Raw genomic sequence first — 19,965 nt, 5'->3', positions numbered from 1 at the left:
GTCTCGAAACCATAGGGAGGGTCCCTCTTTCACAGCCAGAGGGAATGGTTTGTCCATTACATGATTACTAATAATCCGTCCAATTATATGGGCGATTAGGATTGCAGGCACCCACTATTATTTCAATACAATTTCCAAGTAAGGTATAAGTCAACAACCATTTCATGACTTAGTCTTTTTATGGCTCAATTTGAGCTTTAAGGATTGTCTTTGGAAAGTGAGACTTATCACTCTGGGTTCTCTCCAAAATCGGTTATGAGATCTGCAGGCTTCGCATGCAAATGGTGGATCCAGCTAGTGATGCCGTTGACTTTGAGGACAGTTGAATTCGTCAAGATGACCACAAAGGTCCTTTCCACCGGGGTTCCAGGTTTTCCTGTCAGTGTCTTTTCACCAGGACCCAGTCCGGTGGCAGAAGTGATGTGGGATCGGTGGAGGGCCTGACTCGTACAGCACATTCAGTGTAGGCCAGACCTAAAGGCGGGTCCTCTACAGGACCCTGAGAGAGAACAAAAGTTCAGAGTCATCATCTTCCCTAAGAAACTGCTCTGAAAATTAGGAAATATGGGAGGGGGCATTTCGAATACAATTTCATAGGGGGAAAGACAAATTTTCAAAAGGGAGTTTCATACTCTGTATAAGGCAAAGGGAAGGAGAGTTACCCACTCACCACCAGTCTCCATGGTCAATTTGGTCAGGGTCTCTTTTATAGTTCTATTCATCCTTTCTACCTGTCCTGAGCTTTGGGGGTCTATAAGCGCAATGCAGTTTCCAATCTGCCCCAAGAGCATTAGCAAGTCTCTGACTTACCTTTGACACAAAGGCTGGTCCATTATCTGATCCTATCATACTAGGGAAGTCAAACCTGGGTAAGATTTCTTCCAGAAACTTCTTAGCCACCACCTGTGCTGTTTCACACTTTGTAGGAAAGGTTTTTACCCATCCTGAAAAGGGAAAACTAATAGATATTTATATCCATACTTGCCAGGTTTGATTTCTGTGAAGTCCACCTGCCAGTAGATTCCTGATCTATCTCCTCTTATCCGACTGCCTGGTCCTGCCTGAATTTTCCCTGCATTACTCAGCTGACATGCCTTACAGTCCCTGACAATCTGTTCTATTTTAGCATGACTATTCTTGACCCTTAGACCAGTATTTCTCACCATGTCTTGCATCTTCCTCGCACCCATGTGGGTGCTCGATGCATTTTCAGTAGTACTTTACTCCCTAACTGTTCTAGCAAGATAATGTTGCTCTTAGAATCTCTCCATCAACCATTCAGGCATTGTGCCATTGTTAGTTGATCAATCCATTTTAAATCTTCTGTGTTATATGTAGGAGTGTCCAGGAGAGTTCTTGCACCGGGGTCTGGGAGGTTTATCATCATTGTAGAGTCTTTTTGTGTTGTCACTTCCCGGGCAGTTCTGTGGGCCAGGTTATTGCCTTTACTCACAGCATCTTTACGTTTTTGATGTCCATGGAAATGAACAATGGCCAACTTCTTAGGCAACCAAAGAGCAGAGATTAAGGCCAAAATTTCATCTTTATTTTTGATGGACTTTCCCTCTGCTGTCAGTAATCCTCTTTCTTTGTAGATAGCTCTGTGTATATGAGCCATTGCAAATTAATACCGACTAACACTGTACAGAGTTAGTCTTTTATTCTTTCCTAGCGTTAGTGCTTGGGGTCAGGGCTATTAATTCGGCTCTCTAGGCTGACGTGCCTATGGGCAGAGGTTCGGCCCAAATGACATCACTCTCAGTCACTACTGCTGCTCCCGCATACCTATATCCTTGATGAACAAAGCTGCTCCCATCTGTAAACCACACGAGTTCAGCATCTGGTAACGCTGATCTCTTAAGTCCTCTTGGATATTATGGACTTGCGCCAGGATCTCCGAGCAATCATGTAGTGACATGTCTAGGTCTGAATCTGGTAGAAAAATCACTGGGTTGACAGCTGAGGGAACCTGGAAATTAATTCTGAGAGGAGTGAGTAGCAGTCCTTGGTAATGGATTACTCAGGCATTGCTGAGCCATCGATCTGGTGGCTGCTTTAACACACTCTCAATAGCATGGGCGTGGTCACATAGAGTTCCTGTCCCATAGTTAATTTGCATCTTTAACCATTAGAGCAGTAGCCACTATCATTCTCAGGCATGGTGGCCATCCTGCTGCCACCAGTCTAATTTCTTTGAAAAGTAGGCTATTGGTCTTCTCCATGGGCCTAGATATTGGCTTAGGACTCCTTTCATAATCCCATTATGTTCATCCACATACAAATAAAAGTATTCAGTTGTATCAGGGAGTCCTAATGCTGAGGTTGACAATAAGGCATTTTTATCTTTTCAAAGACTTGTTCAACCTACTTCATCCATAAAAACAGCTGCTTTTCTTTGGTAGCCTCATAAAGGGGTTTAGCCAACTCTGCAAACCCAGCAATCCACAGAGCAAAAGCCTGCTGAGCCCCAAAGCTCCCTTACCTGGTGCTGAGACTGGGGTGTTGGAATTTTAAGGACATTTTCTTTTATTCCTTTTGTAAGCCACTGCTGCCCCCCTTTCAATAAATATTCCAGGTAAGTTACCTCCGATTTGCAGATTTGAGCTTTCTTGGCCAACACTCAAGAAACCAAGGCTTCCCAAAGTCTGGAGTAAATCCTCCATTCCTCGGCTGCATTCTCTTTCAGATTTAGCAGCAATTAATAAGTCATTCACATATTGCAACAAAGTCAAGCCAGGGTGGCTTCCCCTAGCCTCACCTAAGTCCTCATGCAGGGCTTTGTCAAAGAGTGTAGGTGAGTTTTTAAATCCTTGAGGAAGTCTTTTCCAGTTCATCTGTCCATTAATATCTCTTTCTACATCTGTCCACTCAAAGGAGAAGAGATCTTAGCTTTTAGCTGCCAAGGGTAGGCTGAAAAAGGCATCTTCTAAATCTAATACTGTGTACCACTGCCTATAGGGAGTCAGGGGGCTCAGGAGTGTGTAGGGGTTGGGTACAGTCGGGTGAATGTCCATTACCCATTTGTTGACCTCCCTTAAGTCTCTACTGGCTTATATTCATTGGAGTGGGGCTTACAGACTGATAGCAGGGGAGTGTTCCATGCCGACTGACAGGGCCGCAGTATACCCAGTTCTAGCAGACACCTAATGTGGGGCATTATTCCCACCCATGCCTCCATGGATATAGGGTACTGCCAGACTCTGACTGGGTCAGCTCCTGGCTTTACGTCAATGAATAGAGCTGGTCTATTCTTTGCTAGTCCCATTCCTCCAGTCTCTGCCCATGCTTCTGGATACCTTTCCAGCCAGTAGGTGATTTCTTGGTGAGGAGCCTGGGGTGATTGGTGCAACTGGTAATCGTCTTCCAGGCTCAGAGTCAGCCCTTGTATTGGTCTCCCTTGGGCATCTGTCGCCTGGGAGCCTTCTGGATAGAAGTCAATCTGTGCCCTGACCTTAGTCAACAAGTATCTTCCTAATAAGGGATAAAGACTCTCTGGGATAACTGAAAATGAGTGAGACACTTGTCCCGTCACCAGATCCACTGTTCTTTGGGTGGTCCATGAGTATCGTTTAACTGATGTGACCCCTTGCACCCAAGAAGTTTTGTTCGAAAGTATTCCGTGGGGCTTTATTACTCCTTGAGTCATTTTGAGTAGTGGTCATATCCCAAATTGCTGAAAGCACCAGCTATTTCGTTTTGTGACAATTGTAATTACTTTTCTCCTTTCCTCTGGTCTTAGGTGTGAATTGATATACATTGAAATGGATCAGAACCAGAATGCACCTCGCACTCCCCTTATCTTCCTAACAACTAATTTAAAGAATGTCAAGGACAGAGCTAACAATGTCCCAAGGTGTAAAGTGTGGACTAGCTGGTCTGTCTAAGATCCCAAAGGGGATCTAGCAGTGGCAATCGATAGATTACCTGACTCTAGCTTTGCTTCAAGTGGGCCAATCTTTCTAGGCCAGATTTCACCCTTCGAGGTGGAAATATAACGGAGTCTGAAAGAGAAAGTAGCTATTATTGGACAAAGTAACAGAGCGAAGACTGACAGCCTCAAATGGAGACAAACAGGGTCTCTGGGCATCCACCTCCGGATGAACCTGAGTGAGGAAATGTTTCATAATACTCACATTACAAACACACAGACATTAGGACAAGACACACATTTAATAGCATGCCCATGGTAGACTGTCAGACAGAAAGTGAAGGATTACAGACACGATAAATCCCAAATGTCCTCACTAGTGGACAGTCTACCTTGTAAACTATCAGACAGAAAGTTTCTGACAACAAACAGGCCCAAGTGTCCACACTAGTGGATAGTTTACCTTCCCGGGGAACTAGGCGACCTCTCCCACCAGTCCAGTTGGCTGCCTTATAGCACTATCCGACAGGACTTCTTGCCAATTCCAATACCAATCCTGTAGGACACACAGACCCCAGACAGTCACAAAGCGGCAATGCCTTAACTTACCGGCCATTCTTTGCTACTCTCTGATCAGGTGTCTGGTTGGGTTTATGGGTTTATCCCGGACGAGCCCCCATCTGTTAAACGTCCTCCAAAGACCACCAAATTCAATGTAAGTGACAAGATTGGTTTATTTGCAAATTCGAGCTTGGTCCTCCGTGCACTCGGTAAATGCTGACACTAAGAGAGGCCCCGAGCATAGAATCAGTACAGTTTTTATAGTATTGAATAAACAACCTTAAGGGAGTGTTACATGAGAAATTACGTGATTGGCTAATTTAAGCAAATTAAGCTACACATACATGATTGGTTATTATTAATACTGACTTGTTATTGACGGGGACCACCTGGCCTCTGGGTCACCGTGTCTTGTATGGCCACCCAGTGTTTGGTTGATGTATCCAGAGAAAATTCCTGTTGCTTGCCCAAGGATTATATATGTTTCAGTTGCCTGGCAATTGTTTTCTTTCCTGTGTCATTTCTGGGTCAAATTCATGTTTTGTTTTGTTTTGTTTTTTAATAATCCGTACCTCACAAGATGGTTGCTAGTCTGTAATGGGGTTACTTAGTTCTTTATTGTGCCTCTTTAAGTCAGACTTTTCAGCACAAACTCTACAAAGGAAATAATTCCAGTTCTTTGCAGGCAAGGATGTGATGAAAAGCATACTTTTACCGTCATACATGAAATAAGAAGACACACTTTAAAAGCTTACTACGTGATCAGTCCTTAAATAACAGTGCCAGTTTTAAGGCACTCTAGATAATTCAAGTCCTTTACCTCCCCACAACCATAACTGCCATTCACAAATCATTGCCAAGGTGAATTTCCAGTTCTTTTTGATATTTCGAATGGCTCAGGAGTAACATAAACAATAATTCAACTGGTTGAGAAATTTTAATTTAGAATAAGCAAAAAATCAGAGTCAACTACATAGCATAACCTTTAGGGAAAATGGTATGTCCTTTGTAACTTAATATTAGACATTAGGGCAAAATGCCAGAAACAGGTTCTGCAAGGACATAGAACTCTTTAAGATATATTAAAGATTACCTAGGGACAAGTAATTTTAACTACATTTTCTATTATATGATAGCACATTTGTGTCTGCTGATCAGAGAGATTCAAATAATTTTTAAATGTGATATGAAAAATGCATTGTCATGAATGAATGAAATCAGGGATTAGATGGCTCAGGAGCTGGGTGGTTCTGTTAAATAATCTCATTATTTTGAATGATCTAGTTTTTTTGTATGTGTGGAATTATGAATGTATTTTATGACTGGGCAAGGAAGTTTATTATTAGATAGATCATTTTCTCATACCCAATGTCAGGAACCTAACCTAAGCATTGTTTCCTCCACCTTTATTTCCCCATACCATCCCTTCCCCTCTTCCCCTCATCCACACATCCCTCTACCACTACCCTCCCCACCACCCTCACCACCCACCCCACCAAAGTTGTAAAGTTCGTTTATCGACATAACGTCTTATACATCTCATTGTTGTAAAATGGGTCCACCTGTAAACCTATTTAAACACTTTGTCTTTCTCATTCCCTCCAAAAATTATATCAACATCAAATACAGTGAAAGCAGCGCTTATAGCCTGAGGGAAGTACATACAAAGCAACAAACAAATCATCTTATAAATATGTTGAAAACAATAACAAGACAGAAAAGAAAACATTTGAATCCGTATCTTGGGATTCATTTCTCCAAACAACAACCTGTCTGAGAGTTTCTGTTTGTCTCAGACATATATTAGTTATTGCAAATAACGGAAACCATGGTATCTATGTTTCTTTTGGCCTGGCTTACTTCACTTAATATAATTTTTTCCAATCTTTCCATTTCCTAACAAATGGTGCAATGTCTAGATTGGTTCCATATCTTACTTATGGTAAATAATGTTGCAATGAGCATAGTGATGCTGGTAGCTTTAGTATGGTCTTGTTTGTGATCATTTGAGTAAATGCCCAAAAGTGGTATTGCTGGGTCATAGGGGAGCTCTATGTGGAGTTTTCTGTGGAACCTACATAACAAATTCCAAAATGATTGAACAAGTTTCTCCTCCCACCAACAATGCAGTAAGGTTCCCTTCTGCTCACATCACATCCAGCCTTTGTTGTTATTAGGGTTCTTGATTATAGCCATTTTAACTGCGGTGTGGTGGTATCACAACGTGGTTTTCATTTGCATTTCTTTTCTGGCTAGGGAGGTTAAGCATTTCTTCATGTGTCTATTGGCCATTCATCTTTCCTATTCCGAGAAGTTTCTCTTTGACTCTTTAGTCCACTTATTTATTAGCCAGTTGTTACTTTGAGGATTTGTGGTTGGGGGATTTAATTTTTTGAGATCCAGGTATATTTTAAATATCAGACCCTTGTCCTATGTATGGCAAATGAAGTTCTTCTCCCAATCAGTGGGCTTTCTATTGATCTTGATAGCTAAATCCATTGCCAAGGAGAAGCTCTGCAATTTCATGCAATCCCATTTGTTCCACCTTTCTTTGATTTGTTGTATTTCTGGGTCTCTATTAAGAAAATATTGGTCTGTGCAAAGGAGACCTAGGTTTTCTCCTATGCCATCCTGTAATGTTTTCAAAGTGTCTGCTTTAACTCTGAGTTCTTTGATCCATTTAGAGTTGATTCTGGACCAAGCTGATATATAAGTATCTAGCTTTAGTTTTCTACAAGTGATTAACCAATTTTCCAGCAACATTTACTGAAGAGGCTGTCTTTCTTATATTCTTGTTTTTTAGCAACCTTATTGACGATTACAGTGCTATAGGTCTGCAGGTTCATTTCTGGGTTTTCAATTCTATTCCATCTATCCTGAGGTCTGTTCTTGTGTCAGGACCAAGCTGTTTTGATTACTGTAGCTTTGTAGTAGAGTTTATAGTTTGATATTTATATTCCTCCAGCACTGTTCTTTCTGTTAAGTATCATTTTGCTGTTTGGGGACTTTATTATTCCACATGAATTTTTGGATTGAGTCTTGTATTTCCTTGAAGAATGAGGTTGGAATATTGATAGGTATCGCATTGAATTTGTAGATAGCCTAGGGAAGTATTTCCATTTTCATGATGTTAATAATTCCAATCCAGGAGCATGGGAGATTTTGCCACATTCTAATTTCTGTTTTGATTCCTTTTAAAAATTTTTAAAGTTTTCATCATTGAGGTCTTTCACTTCTTTGGTTAAGTTAATTCCAAGGTATTTTATTTTTTGTGGGGCTATTACAAATGGAGTTGCTTTCCTGATTTCAGCCACGCTTTACTCATTGTTGGCATACAGAAAAGGCATTGATTTTTGAGGGTTAATTTTATACCCTGCTACTTTTCCAAAGTTTAGAATCAGCTTGAGTTATTTGGGAGTGGAGTCCGTGGGATTCTTTAAAGACAATATCATGTCATCTGCAAAGAGGGAGAGTTTTACTTCATCTTTCCCTATTTGGATCCCTTTTATGGTTGCATCTTGTCTTATTGCTAAAATGAAGAGAAATGGAGAGAGTGGACATCCTTGTCTTGTTCCTGAGTTAAGAGGACATGGCTTTAGTTTTTCACCATTAAGTTTTATGCTGGCTGTAGGTTTGTAAGTTTTGTCATATACAGCCTTTATTGTATTCAGGAATGTTCCCTCGATTCCTAATTTTTGCAGAACCCTCATCACAAAGGGTTATTGAACCTTGTCAAATCCTTTTTCTGCAACTATTGAGATAACCATTTGGTTCTTATCCTTGCTGTTTGTGATGTGATGAATTATACCAGATTATTTGGTTATATTGAACCAACTTTGCATCCCTGAAATGAATCCTGTTTAATCGTGGAGTATGATTTTTTGGATGAATTGTTCAAGTCAGTTGGCCAACATTTTGTTGAGAAGTTTTGCATCAATACTCATCAAAGAAAGAGAACAAAGAAATGAGTCTATAGTTCTCTTTCTTTGATGAGTCCCTGCCTGGTTTGGGGATGAGGGGATGAGGGTTATGATGGCTTCATAGAATGAGTTTGGTAGTGAACTTTCTCCTTCAATTTCATTGAAGAGTTGAAGGAGTATTGATGTGAGCTCTGCCATGAAGGCCTTGTAGAATTCCACTGTAAATCCATCTGGTCCTGGGCTTTCTGAGATGGGAGGTCTCTTATTACTGTTTCTATTTCAATGCTTGATGGTTTAACTCATCTTGTTTACTTTCAGCATTACCATATTTGCTAGGAAAACGTCCATTTCTGCCAGGTTCCCTAACTTACTAGTATAAAGGTTTGAAAAGTATTACCTTATAATGTTCGGAACCTTGATTGTTTCTGTGGTGATATTTCCATTCTCATCTCTGAGTTTATTTGAGTGTATTTTCTTCTTTTTCTCATAAGATTTGCTAAGGGTCTGTCAAATTTTTTAATTTTTCAAAATACCAATTCTTTGTCTTTTTGGTTCTTTCTGTTTTCATATTTGGATTCTAATTTGTTTAATTCTGATGTAGTTTTAATGATTTCTTTCTGTCTACTGTATTGGCGTTTATCTTGCTCCTCTTTTTCAAGGTGGTTCAGATGTCTCATTAAATTGTTGGTTGCAGATCTCTCCAATTTGTTGGTGTGGGAACTCAGAGCTATAAACTTGCCTCTGAGTACTGCCTTTGCTGTGTCCCAGAGGAGCTGGTAATCTGTGTGTTCATTTTTGTTGAATATCATGAACATTTTAATTTTCTTTCTCATCTCTTCCCTGACCCACTGGTGATACAACAGTGTGTTGTTCAGCCTCCATGTGTTACAGGAAGTTCTTGGTAGATTTTGGTGTTGAGTTCTAATTTTATTTCTTTGTGGTCTGGGAGAATGAATGGTACAAATTTAATATTTCTGAATTTAAACAAGTTTGTTTTGTGACCTGAAATGTGGTCTGTTTGGAAAATGTTCTGTGTGCTGCTGAAAAAAAGGTGTATTCTGATGCTGCTGGGTGAAATATTCGGTAGATGTCTGTTAAATCTAGCTGATCTATGCTGTTGTTCAGATGTGCGGTTTCTCTATTGAGTTTTTGACGAGTTGATCTATGTAATCAGGATAGTGGTGTGTTAAAGTCGCCAGTAATTAATGTCTTTGCATCTATGTGAGATATGAGGGAAAGTAGTGTTTCTTGGATACATTTTCGTGCTCCATTCTTTGGCAAATATATGTTTAAAATTGTAATAATCTCCTTTAGGGGAGATCCCCTAATTATTATGTAGCGACATTGGTAATCTCTTCTCATTAATTTTAATTTGAATTCTATTTCATCTGATATTTGGATTGAAACTCCTACGTGTTTGTAGGAGCCATTTGCTGGGTAGATTTTGTTCAAGCCTTTCACTATCAAAAGTTGTTTGCTTGTATGGGCAAGGTGTTACTCCTGAAGGCAGCAGATAAAAAGAATCTTGCTTTTTAATCCAACTGGACATTTTATGTTTCTTAACTGGACAGTTAAGTCCATTAATGTTGTGAGTTAGGACTAAGCGGTATTTGGGAGTAGCACGATACAACTGTAACATCATTATGGATGTTCACACTGGCATGGAATTCATTTCCTTTTTTACCTGACAAATCAATATACAAAATAACATAACTTTAAATATTAAGACCTAACTAAACATATTACCAGAAAAGTCATCATGCAAGCCATATTGCAACTAGGGTAAAAGAAAAATCCGTCATACTCATTCTGTATTTATTTTACATGTTTATTTTTTTCTTAAATCATTTACTTTAGCTAGTATTTTAAAAACATTGTGTTAAATGATGTATATTTTGGTAATTAATTTTGGATGCCTCCTTAAATTTTGTTTTGAGTATAATGTCTCACTTCAATTACTAACTCATGAAATGATGGTGATTACAAAACAAATGCTAATAACCACTGTTTATAATACACAAAATCTCATAAGCAAGATTTCATGAAGCATTGGTTAATATTTTCATTTAACGGTCTCTTGATGATGAGGCCTATCTGCAGGAGTACAGTTGTACCTACATTCCTCAGCCTAAATTTAGCCACAGTTAAAAAATGTTTATATCTTTATCTGTCATCCATCAGAAATTAAACTTGAGTATAAAACCTAAGAAAATGATAAGGTAAGAATTTAGTTTTTCTGAACACAAAGTAATCAATATGCCTTATAGAGTAACTCCTCAGATTAAAGTCAAGCTATTTCTCCAAAACATTCTAAACATCTCTTTAGAATGTATATTATTCTCAAGAAGGGAATGGGGAATGTGAGAAGAAGACTAACCAAGTATTGTCTTCAAATATACATAATTTGGATTTACCTCTTTTTTTCGTTATAAGCATTTTTGATAAAACTCTTTGAATAGTTGTTTTCCTGGTCTGGTATAATATGTCTTAGTTGCATCTACCAAACTACATTCAGAAAATGGTATATAGTAATTAAGTAAAGAAAACATATTCAACAAATTGCAAAAAGTATATACCTAAGGGATAATATTTTGAAGAGTGCATTGGAAATATTCTAATATAATTATTAATTTGATTGAACAATTTCACATTGACAGTAAAGAACTAGATTACTTTAATGCTAATTGGACAAGATTGTTTTTCTAAATGAGTAAAACCAATATCTCCTTCTATTTTATCAAGGAAACAACTGAGCAAAAAATGGAAATTAACATATGAATCTATAACAACTTGAATGAATTTTTGTTTATTAACAAATATTAATTTCACAAAGTATTTCATTGTGTTATATACATCCGTCCATATAATGTAGCTTGGTAAATTATATTCCTTTTATTAATTTCATTATCCTATTTTTATACTCATGATTTGTTCTGTCATCATACTAACAAAATATTTGAATATATTTACTCCACAATATTTCTCTTCATCTCCTCTCTTACTTTTTCCAAATTTAATCCTTTCCAACTTTTACACCTGAGTCAATCATTTTATTTTCTGAGTCTAGAGTCTGCATATGAGAAATCTAGTATTTGTTTTTCACACTATGGGGTATTGCTTTAATATGAAGGTTTCCAGTTCTAACTATTTTCTTGAAGATGATATGATTTCACTATTATGTGCGGCTAAATAATATATCATTGTGCATATATGCATATATACTATAGTTTCTTTAGTCAATGAGTGAATAAGGAACATGTAGGTTGATTCTGTAGTTATTTATGTTTTTTATGTGGGAGAAGGAAGGATGGAAATAATGATGTTTGGACTGAGAAACATGCTCTTTATGTAGGCACTCTAGTATTTGAAACATCCTCTCAGCTGCTCTTTCATTAGTATTTCAGTAATACATTATATTCAAAAAGAAAATTTTAATCACATTTGCAAAGGAGTTCTTTTTCAGTATCTATATTATTTTTTTATTACAGTTTTACATTTAGTATGTCATGTGAGTATGAGGGTGTATGTGAGCATGAAAATGCATGCATGTTTGTACATGTAGCTGACTCTAAGGAAACAGACACTGTGAGATACAGGATTCAAATAACAGTTTGAGACCTGTAAGTTGCTAAATTAATGTATGAGTCCAGTTTGTGGAGTGTGAGTTCAAGATCATATTTTTTAGGTTTCATACCAACAAAGTAGATGTTTCTAATCCAAAATCATAAGGAATAAAAAGCTACTCTGTTTCAAAATCATTGTCTTAGTACTCCAGACATTTTTTTATTAGTGAAAAATATGATTGAAAGTATGATGGGTCAGTAGTAAGCCTTTAGAAACTCTACATTTTCCCCAAAATCTTCAGATGTACTATTTGGAAATAAATTACAAATATATTTATAAACATAAAGATACAATATGATTTTATATATCTAAATATATGTATATAGTATAAAAGTATCATATATTTAGTTATGATTTAAATGTGTAACTTAAATATTTATTTAATTTTAAATGTAATTCATTTCATCATACATATATATATATGTTCACATTTTTTTTGGTAAGTCATGTGGCTTGAACTCTGAGCTTAATTGCTATCCCTGTGCTCTTCAGCTCAAGGTGAGAGCTCTACTGCTTGAGACATAGGTCTACTTCCAGTTTTCTGGTGGTTTATTGGAGATAAAAATGTCAAGATAAGTATTCAAATGTTTTCCCCCCTTGGTATTATTTCTAACATATTTATAAGATGATTTCTTTGTTGTTTTCTATGTCCCTCCCCCACGACATAACCCCTGTTTTCATTGTAGTTTATGTTGGTATAATTTGTGAGGGGAAGGGAAAAAACAAATTGTTTAAATAGGGATACAGGTGGATTCATTGCAAGAATGAGATATACAAGGTGTTATATCGAAAAATGAACTTTACAACTTTGGCCGGGAGTTGGGGGTAGATGGGAAGGAATGGGAAGGTGAAACAAAGGAGCAAGCAACAACGCTTGATAAGAAATGCACTCATTACCTTGCCCATGTAAATGTAACTCCTCTCTATGGTATTTTCACAATTTAAAAACAAAACAAAACAAAAATAAAACCTGAGAGAGTCCAGGACAAAGACGCCAGAAGCAGCAGGAGAGCAGATTCTGCTCAACACCTGCAAGAACTGACAAGGAGCAGATATCTTCATCCTGCAGATCACTGAACAGAGACGGCCCAGGAACTAAGACTGTGGTGAGAGTAGAACCCTGACATCCTTACTCTTCAGCGAGCAAAGGAGGGAAGGCCACGCCTCCCCCACCACCATAGATCTCCACCTTTGATCCTGACAAAGCCCCACTGAGCAACTACCTCCAACTCAGACCTTGGTCGAAAACAAAAGAGTCATTTAACTGCTCACAGGAACCTGACCTGACTTGCCAGGCTCAACTCCACCCAGAGCAAAGTCACACATCCCAAGCAGTGATTGCTCGGCCTCTGGAGGAGTGACTTTCTACATTGGGTAAACAGAGTCAGTGGCTGCCCCTCCCTACAGCAGCTTACACAATCAATTGAAATTTAATAAACAAAAAACCTAAGAATGTCTCAATGCTGAGCTCTGTGAGTGTCTCAGGAGCTAACCCCTCAAGAAAAACTACTGTTTGCTGAAAGGCCTCAACCCTGCCAAGAACCTAGCCTCATCACAGCATCTCCAAACTAGAGGAAACAGCCACCTCCCTCTTTTGTGATACTCAAAGCAGATTTCCCTCCCACTGAACTAGACTGGGAAGCAGATCACAAAATCCTGGGTAACGCAGAACATTTTTCTGCCTGCTCAAACAAACTGACTTAAGAAACCAATCAAGCCAGTGGAAAACCAACCACCACAAGCAGACCAGAGACTCCACCAAGAGACTGGTTAGGGACACAGTGGAGATACAGGATTTTCCCATTCTCACCCTCTCCCACCAAAAAGAAATCAAAGAACTCTATTTTTGTACCTTTTTTAATTTTAATACTTTTGAAAAATATTTTTTCTATTAATCTATTTTTTTCTCTCATAAATTTTTAGGTGTGTGTGTGTGTGTGTGTTTGTGTGTATGCTTTTTTTGACCATTTAGTCCTTTTTTTATTCTTTTCATTTTTTTCTATTTCTTCCTTTTTTACATGACTTAATTGCTGTTCCGCTCATCCTAGATATATTCCTGCCATTGATTATTAGACCTTATGCCCCATTGTGTACATACTTAATCCAGAAGTTTATCACTCAATTGACAACCTCAGGCTTAACTTCTTTAATAGCAGTATTATATCTTTATACCTAGATAATTTTCAAGTAAATAATTTTAGGAAATTTTATTTTTTAGTTTTTCATACCTCTTTCTATCTCTCCCCTCTTCTCATCCTATCCTTTTCTTCTCTCAATATCACTTCTTTAAACTTATATAATTTTTACGTGTTTCATTTTTAAATTTAAATGTTTGTTTTTCCATTTTTTCTTGTTGTTTTGTTTTACTCACTCTCTTATCATTCTGTCCAATCCATTTCCCTCTCTGTGATTAGGATTTGGTTAAATTCACTCTTTTTTTTAAATCTCTCCACATCCCTCTAGTCCTATTTTTCAACACATTTCTTCTTAAACCTAAAAATTTCTGGTTTGCCAAATTTATCTTTGCTGTTTATAGCCCATTAATCCATAGTTGTTTGATGTTGAATAGATTGTATCTGATGAACTAGATTTTATCTGCAGCCATTTTGATTGTGCAACTACAATACTTTTGTTGATGCTTGCTTTAAAATAGTGTTCTAGTATGAAATTGGTGTTACTTTCATACAAAATGGGCAAAACAAGCCAGAAAAACACAAGTAAAATGGCAGGTCTGGGTATCTCAAGTCCCACTCATGACATCTGGTAACAGAACAATTCATGAATAATCCAGAGGAGAGTTCCTAAAAAGATCTACAAATACTACTGGTGAACATGGTGAATGAAAAGATTGAAAATCTGCAAAGGACTCAGGATGAACATGATAAGGAGAGAGAGGAGGCAAAGCAAAGGTTAATACAGGAATCTCCTGAAGGTGAGGAAGCTACTCAAAGATTGACACAGGACTTGAGTGAACAGGTTTAGGACAGTCAAAGAGAAATTAAGGAATTGTGTGAACAGGCTGAGAACTGTCAAAGATAAAGACAGGAATTGCATGAGGAGGCTGAGAACAGTCAAAGAGAACTACAGGAATTGTGTGAAGATGAGGAAGCTAATCAAAGAGTAATAGAGGCATTGCGAGAGTGGGATGAGTCTAGATAACGATCAATAGAAGCATTCATGGAATTCATAAACAGACAGCTGAAGGAATTCACGGAGATCAGAAATAGACTGCTGAATGGAGCCCGACAGAAGGAATGGGAATCCAAGGAAACCATAGCCAATCAACTAAGTGATTTGAGAATAAACTCTGAACATCAAATTAAGGAATTAAAAAAGTTTATACAAGATCTAAAACAAAACTCCAACAATGAATTTGAAGCCATCACAGCTGACCAATTAGAAGGAAAAGAAATAAAAACCAAAGTAGAAAGCCTTGACAGTAGATTTGATCATGCAGAAGATACAATCACGGGGATGGAAGACAGCCTAGATATTATAGTGAAAGGACATACAACTATCCAAGACAAATCCAAGTAATATAACAGATCTATTCAACATTTGGAAGAAACCATCAAAAGGCCTAATCTGAGGATAATGGGTGTAGAGCAGCAGATAAGGGACAGAAGTTAATGGTTTAGGAAATTCATTTAATAGGATCCAAGCAGAGAACTTCCCAAACATGCAAAAAGTTAGGCCTATTCAGATACAAGAAGATTTTAGAACCTAAAATACACCAGATCATAACAGGACATGCCACCATGACATTAAAATCCGCAGAGAATCAATTCAACCAAGGAAAAGATCCTTAAAGCTGTCAAGGAAAAGGATCAATCAGTTATAAAAGGAAACCAATTAGAATAATCTCTGCTTTGTCAGCAGAGACAATTAAAGCAAGAAGAGGCTGGAATGATGTATGCCATGCCCTAAAGACAAACAACTATCAACCAAGATACTCTACCCAGCTATACTCTCCTTCACAACCGAAGGTCAAATAATAATTTTCTATAGCAAAGAAAAGCTGAAATAATATATCTCCACCAAGCCAGCCCTACAAAAGATACTTAAAGATTTCCTCACATAGAAAACCAACAAGACCACAATAAGAGGAAAGAAACCGCACAAAAAGTGAGAATCCAAGAACCATAAGAAGAACACAGTTGCCTCAGCACCCAAGAAGTTGGATAACATGGCAGGAACTCCCAAAAACCTCTCAGTCATATCTTTCAACATTAATGGACTTAACTCTCCAACATAGATTATCCAGTTGGATTACAAAGCAAGATTATTTATCTGCTTCCTTCAGGAGTCACACCGTGCCCATAAAAACATATGTAGAAAGCGAAAGACTAGAACAAAATGTACCAAGCATTCTCATTGTGGTGAGGTGGTATTACAATGATGTTTTGATTTGCATTTCTTTTATGGCTAGGGTGGTTGAGCATTCCTTCATGTGTCTACTTGCCATCCTTTCGTCTTCAGAGAAGTTTCTCTTTAAGTCTTTCACCCACTTATGTCTTGGCCAGTTGTTTCTTTGAAGATTTGTTGAGGATTTAATTTTTTGAGTTCCAGGCATATTTTAGATATGAGACCCTTGTTCATTGTATGGATAGTAAATATATTCTCTCAATCCGTGGGCTTTCTATTGATCTTGCTAGCTATATCCTTTGCCGAAAGAAGCTCTGCAATTTCATGCAATCCAGTTTGATTTGTGGTGTTTCTGGGTCTCTATTAAGAAAATTTCGACCTGTGCCAAGGAGACCTAGGGTTTCTCTTATTCCATCCTGTAATAGTTTCAAAGTATCTGCTTGACTCTGAGGTCTTTGATCCATTTGGAGTTGATTCTGGTGCAGGGTGATATATAAGGATCTAGCTTTAGTTTTTTACAAGTGATTAACCGATTTTACCACACCATTAACTGAAGAAGCTGTCTTTCTTCCATTCTCTTTTTTTATCTCCCTTATCGAAGATTAGATGGCTAAAGGTCTGTGGGTTCATTTCTGGGTTTTCAGTTCTATTTCATTGGTCCTGAGGTCTGTTCTTGTGTCAGTACCAAGCTGATTTGATTAGTATAGCTTTGTAGGAGGGTTTATAATTTGGTATTGATATTCCTCCAGCACTGTTCTTTCTGTTAAGGATTGTTTTTGCTATTTGGGGTCTTTAACTGTTCCATAAGAATTTTTGGATTTCCTCTACTATTTTCTTGAAGAATGAGATTGGAATATTGATAGGTATTGCATTGAATTTTTAGATAGCCTTGGGGAGTATTGCCATTTTCATGAGGTTGATCTTTCCATTTAAAGAGCATGGGAGGTTTTCCCACTTTGTAATATCCGTTTTCATTTCCTTTTTCAGATTTTTAAAGTTTTCATCATAGAGGCCCTTCACTTCTTTGGTTAGTTTAATTCCTAGGCATTTTATTTTTTGTGTGGTTGTTTCTTTCCTGATTTCAGCCACACTTTTTTCATTGTTGACATACAGAAAAACCATTGATTTTTGAGGCTTAATTTTGTAACCTGTTATTTTGCCAAAGTTTTGAAGATGCTGGAGGGGATTTGAACAGAATGGAAAATTACTGCAATGTATGTGGGAGTGTAAACTTGTTCATCTACTTTGGAAAATGCTATGGAGATTCCTCAAAAGACTCCACATAGAGCTCCCCTGTGACCCAGCAATCCCACTTTTAGGCAATTTACCATATGATCACAAACAAGACTATACTAAAACTACCAGCACAACTATATTTATTGCAGTATTATTTACCATAGCTAACATATAGAACCAACCCCGATGCTCCTCAGTAGATGAATGGATCAAGAAAATGTGGTATACATACACAATGGAATTCTATGCCTCCATCAGAAAGAATGGCATTGACCCATTTGTTAGGAAATGGAATGACTTTGAAAAATTATATTAAGTGAAGTAAGCCAGGCCCAAAGAAATATAGGTCCCATGGTTTCCTTTATTTGCAATAACTAGTATATGTGTGAGACAAACAGAAATTGTCAGACAACTTGATGTTAGGTGAAATGAACCACATGTTAAGGATTCAAATTTATTAATTTCCTGTGATTGTTTCTAAGATGTTTACAAGATGATTTCTTTGTTGCTTTATATGTATCACCCCCAGAGTATAAGCCCTGCTTTCACTGTATTTGGTGTTGATATATTTTTGTGGAGGGAAAAGGAAAAAAACAAACTGTTAAATAGGCTTACAGGTGGACCCATTACAACTATAAGATGAACAAGACGTTATATTTATAAATGTCCTTTACAACTTCGGTGGGGTGGGGGTGGAGAGGTGGGGATGGGGTGGTAGAGGCCAGTAGGGGTGGGGGTGTGGAAATGGGAAGGGATGTTATGGGGAAACAAAGGATGAGGCAACAATGCTTGATAAGAAATTTACTCACTATCTTGACCATGTAATTGCAAACCCTCTGTATATTTTCATATTAAAACAAAACCAAAAAAAAAAAAACAAACAGAAAATCTACCAAGCAAATGGCCCTCATAAACAGGCGGGAGTTACAATCCTAATATCTGAAAAAATTGACTTCAAATTAAAATTAGTCACAAGAGATAAAAAAAGTTTATGATGCACTAATTAAGGAATCTCTCCTTCAGGAGGATATTACAATTCTGAATATCTATTCGCTAAACAACAGAGAACCCAAATTTATGCAAGAAACACTACTTTGTCTCAAAGATAACACAGATACAAAGACATTAAATGTTGGGGGATTTAACACACTACTATCACCACTAGATAGATCAACTCTTCAAAAACTCAATAGAGAAACTGCACTTCTAAACAACTGCATAGATCAACTAGTTTTAACAGACATCTACTGAGTATTTCAAGCAGCAGCATCAGAATGCTTGTTTTTCTCAGCAGCACATGGAACATTTTCCAAAATAGACCACATTTTAGGTAACAAATCAAACTTGTCTAAATTCAGAAATATTGAAGTAATACCTTGCATTCTTTTAGAACACAGGGAATAAAATTAGAACTCCACACCAAAATCCCCCAAGAACTTCCTGTAATACATGGAGGCTGAACAGCACATTGTTGAATCACCAGTGGGTCATGGAAGATAAGAGAAAGAAATTAAAATGTTCATGATATTCAACAAAAATGAACACACAGATTACCAGCTCCTCTGGGACACAGCAAAGGCAGTACTCAGAGGAAAGTTTATAGCTCTGAGTTCCTACAGCAACAAATTGGAGAGATCTGCAACCAACAATTTAATGAGACATCTGAACCACCTTGAAAAAGAGGAGCAAGATAAACGCCAATACAGTGGACGGAAAGAAATCATTAAAATTACATCAGAATTAAACAAATTAGAATCCAAATATGAAAACAGAAAGAACCAAAAAGACAAAGAATTGGTATTTTGAAAAATTAAAAAATTTGACAGACCCTTAGCAAATCTTATGAGAAAAAAAAGAAAATACACTCAAATAAATAAACTCAGAGATGAGAATGGAAACATCACCTCAGAAACAATCAAGATTCCGAACATTATAAGATAATACTTTTCAAACCTTTATACTAGTAAGTTAGGGAACCTGGCAGAAATGGACGTTTTCCTAGCAAATATGGTAATGCTGAAAGTAAACAAGATGAGTTAAACCATCTTAGCAGGCCCATATCAAGCATTGAAATAGAAACAGTAATAAGTGACCTCCCATCTCAGAAAAGCCCAGGACCAGATGGATTTACAGCGGAATTCTACAAGGCCTTCATGGCAGAGCTCACATCAATACTCCTTCAACTCTTCAATGAAATTGAAGGAGAAAGTTCACTACCAAACTCATTCTATGAAGCCATCATAACCCTCATCCCCTCATCCCCAAACCAGGAAGGGACTCATCAAAGAAAGAGAACTATAGACTCATTTCTTTGTTCTCTTTCTTTGATGAGTATTGATGCAAAACTTCTCAACAAAATGTTGGCCAACTGACTTGAACAATTCATCCAAA

The 19,965-nt window shown here is 37.5% G+C and overlaps 1 pseudogene; it reads right to left on the bottom strand.

Annotated features, from left to right (window-relative positions):
• Positions 1 to 1,270: 1,270 nt before the first annotated feature.
• On the bottom strand, positions 1,271 to 3,646 carry LOC122098971 (annotated as a pseudogene).
• Positions 3,647 to 19,965: the final 16,319 nt, after the last annotated feature.

The sequence above is a fragment of the Dipodomys spectabilis genome, unplaced genomic scaffold (genome assembly GCF_019054845.1).
Source record: "Dipodomys spectabilis isolate Male_0828 unplaced genomic scaffold, ASM1905484v1 ptg000498l, whole genome shotgun sequence".
Taxonomy (NCBI): Eukaryota; Metazoa; Chordata; class Mammalia; order Rodentia; family Heteromyidae; genus Dipodomys; species Dipodomys spectabilis.
Note: the sequence above shows the minus strand (reverse complement) of the source record. Positions and strands in the feature narration are given on the sequence as shown.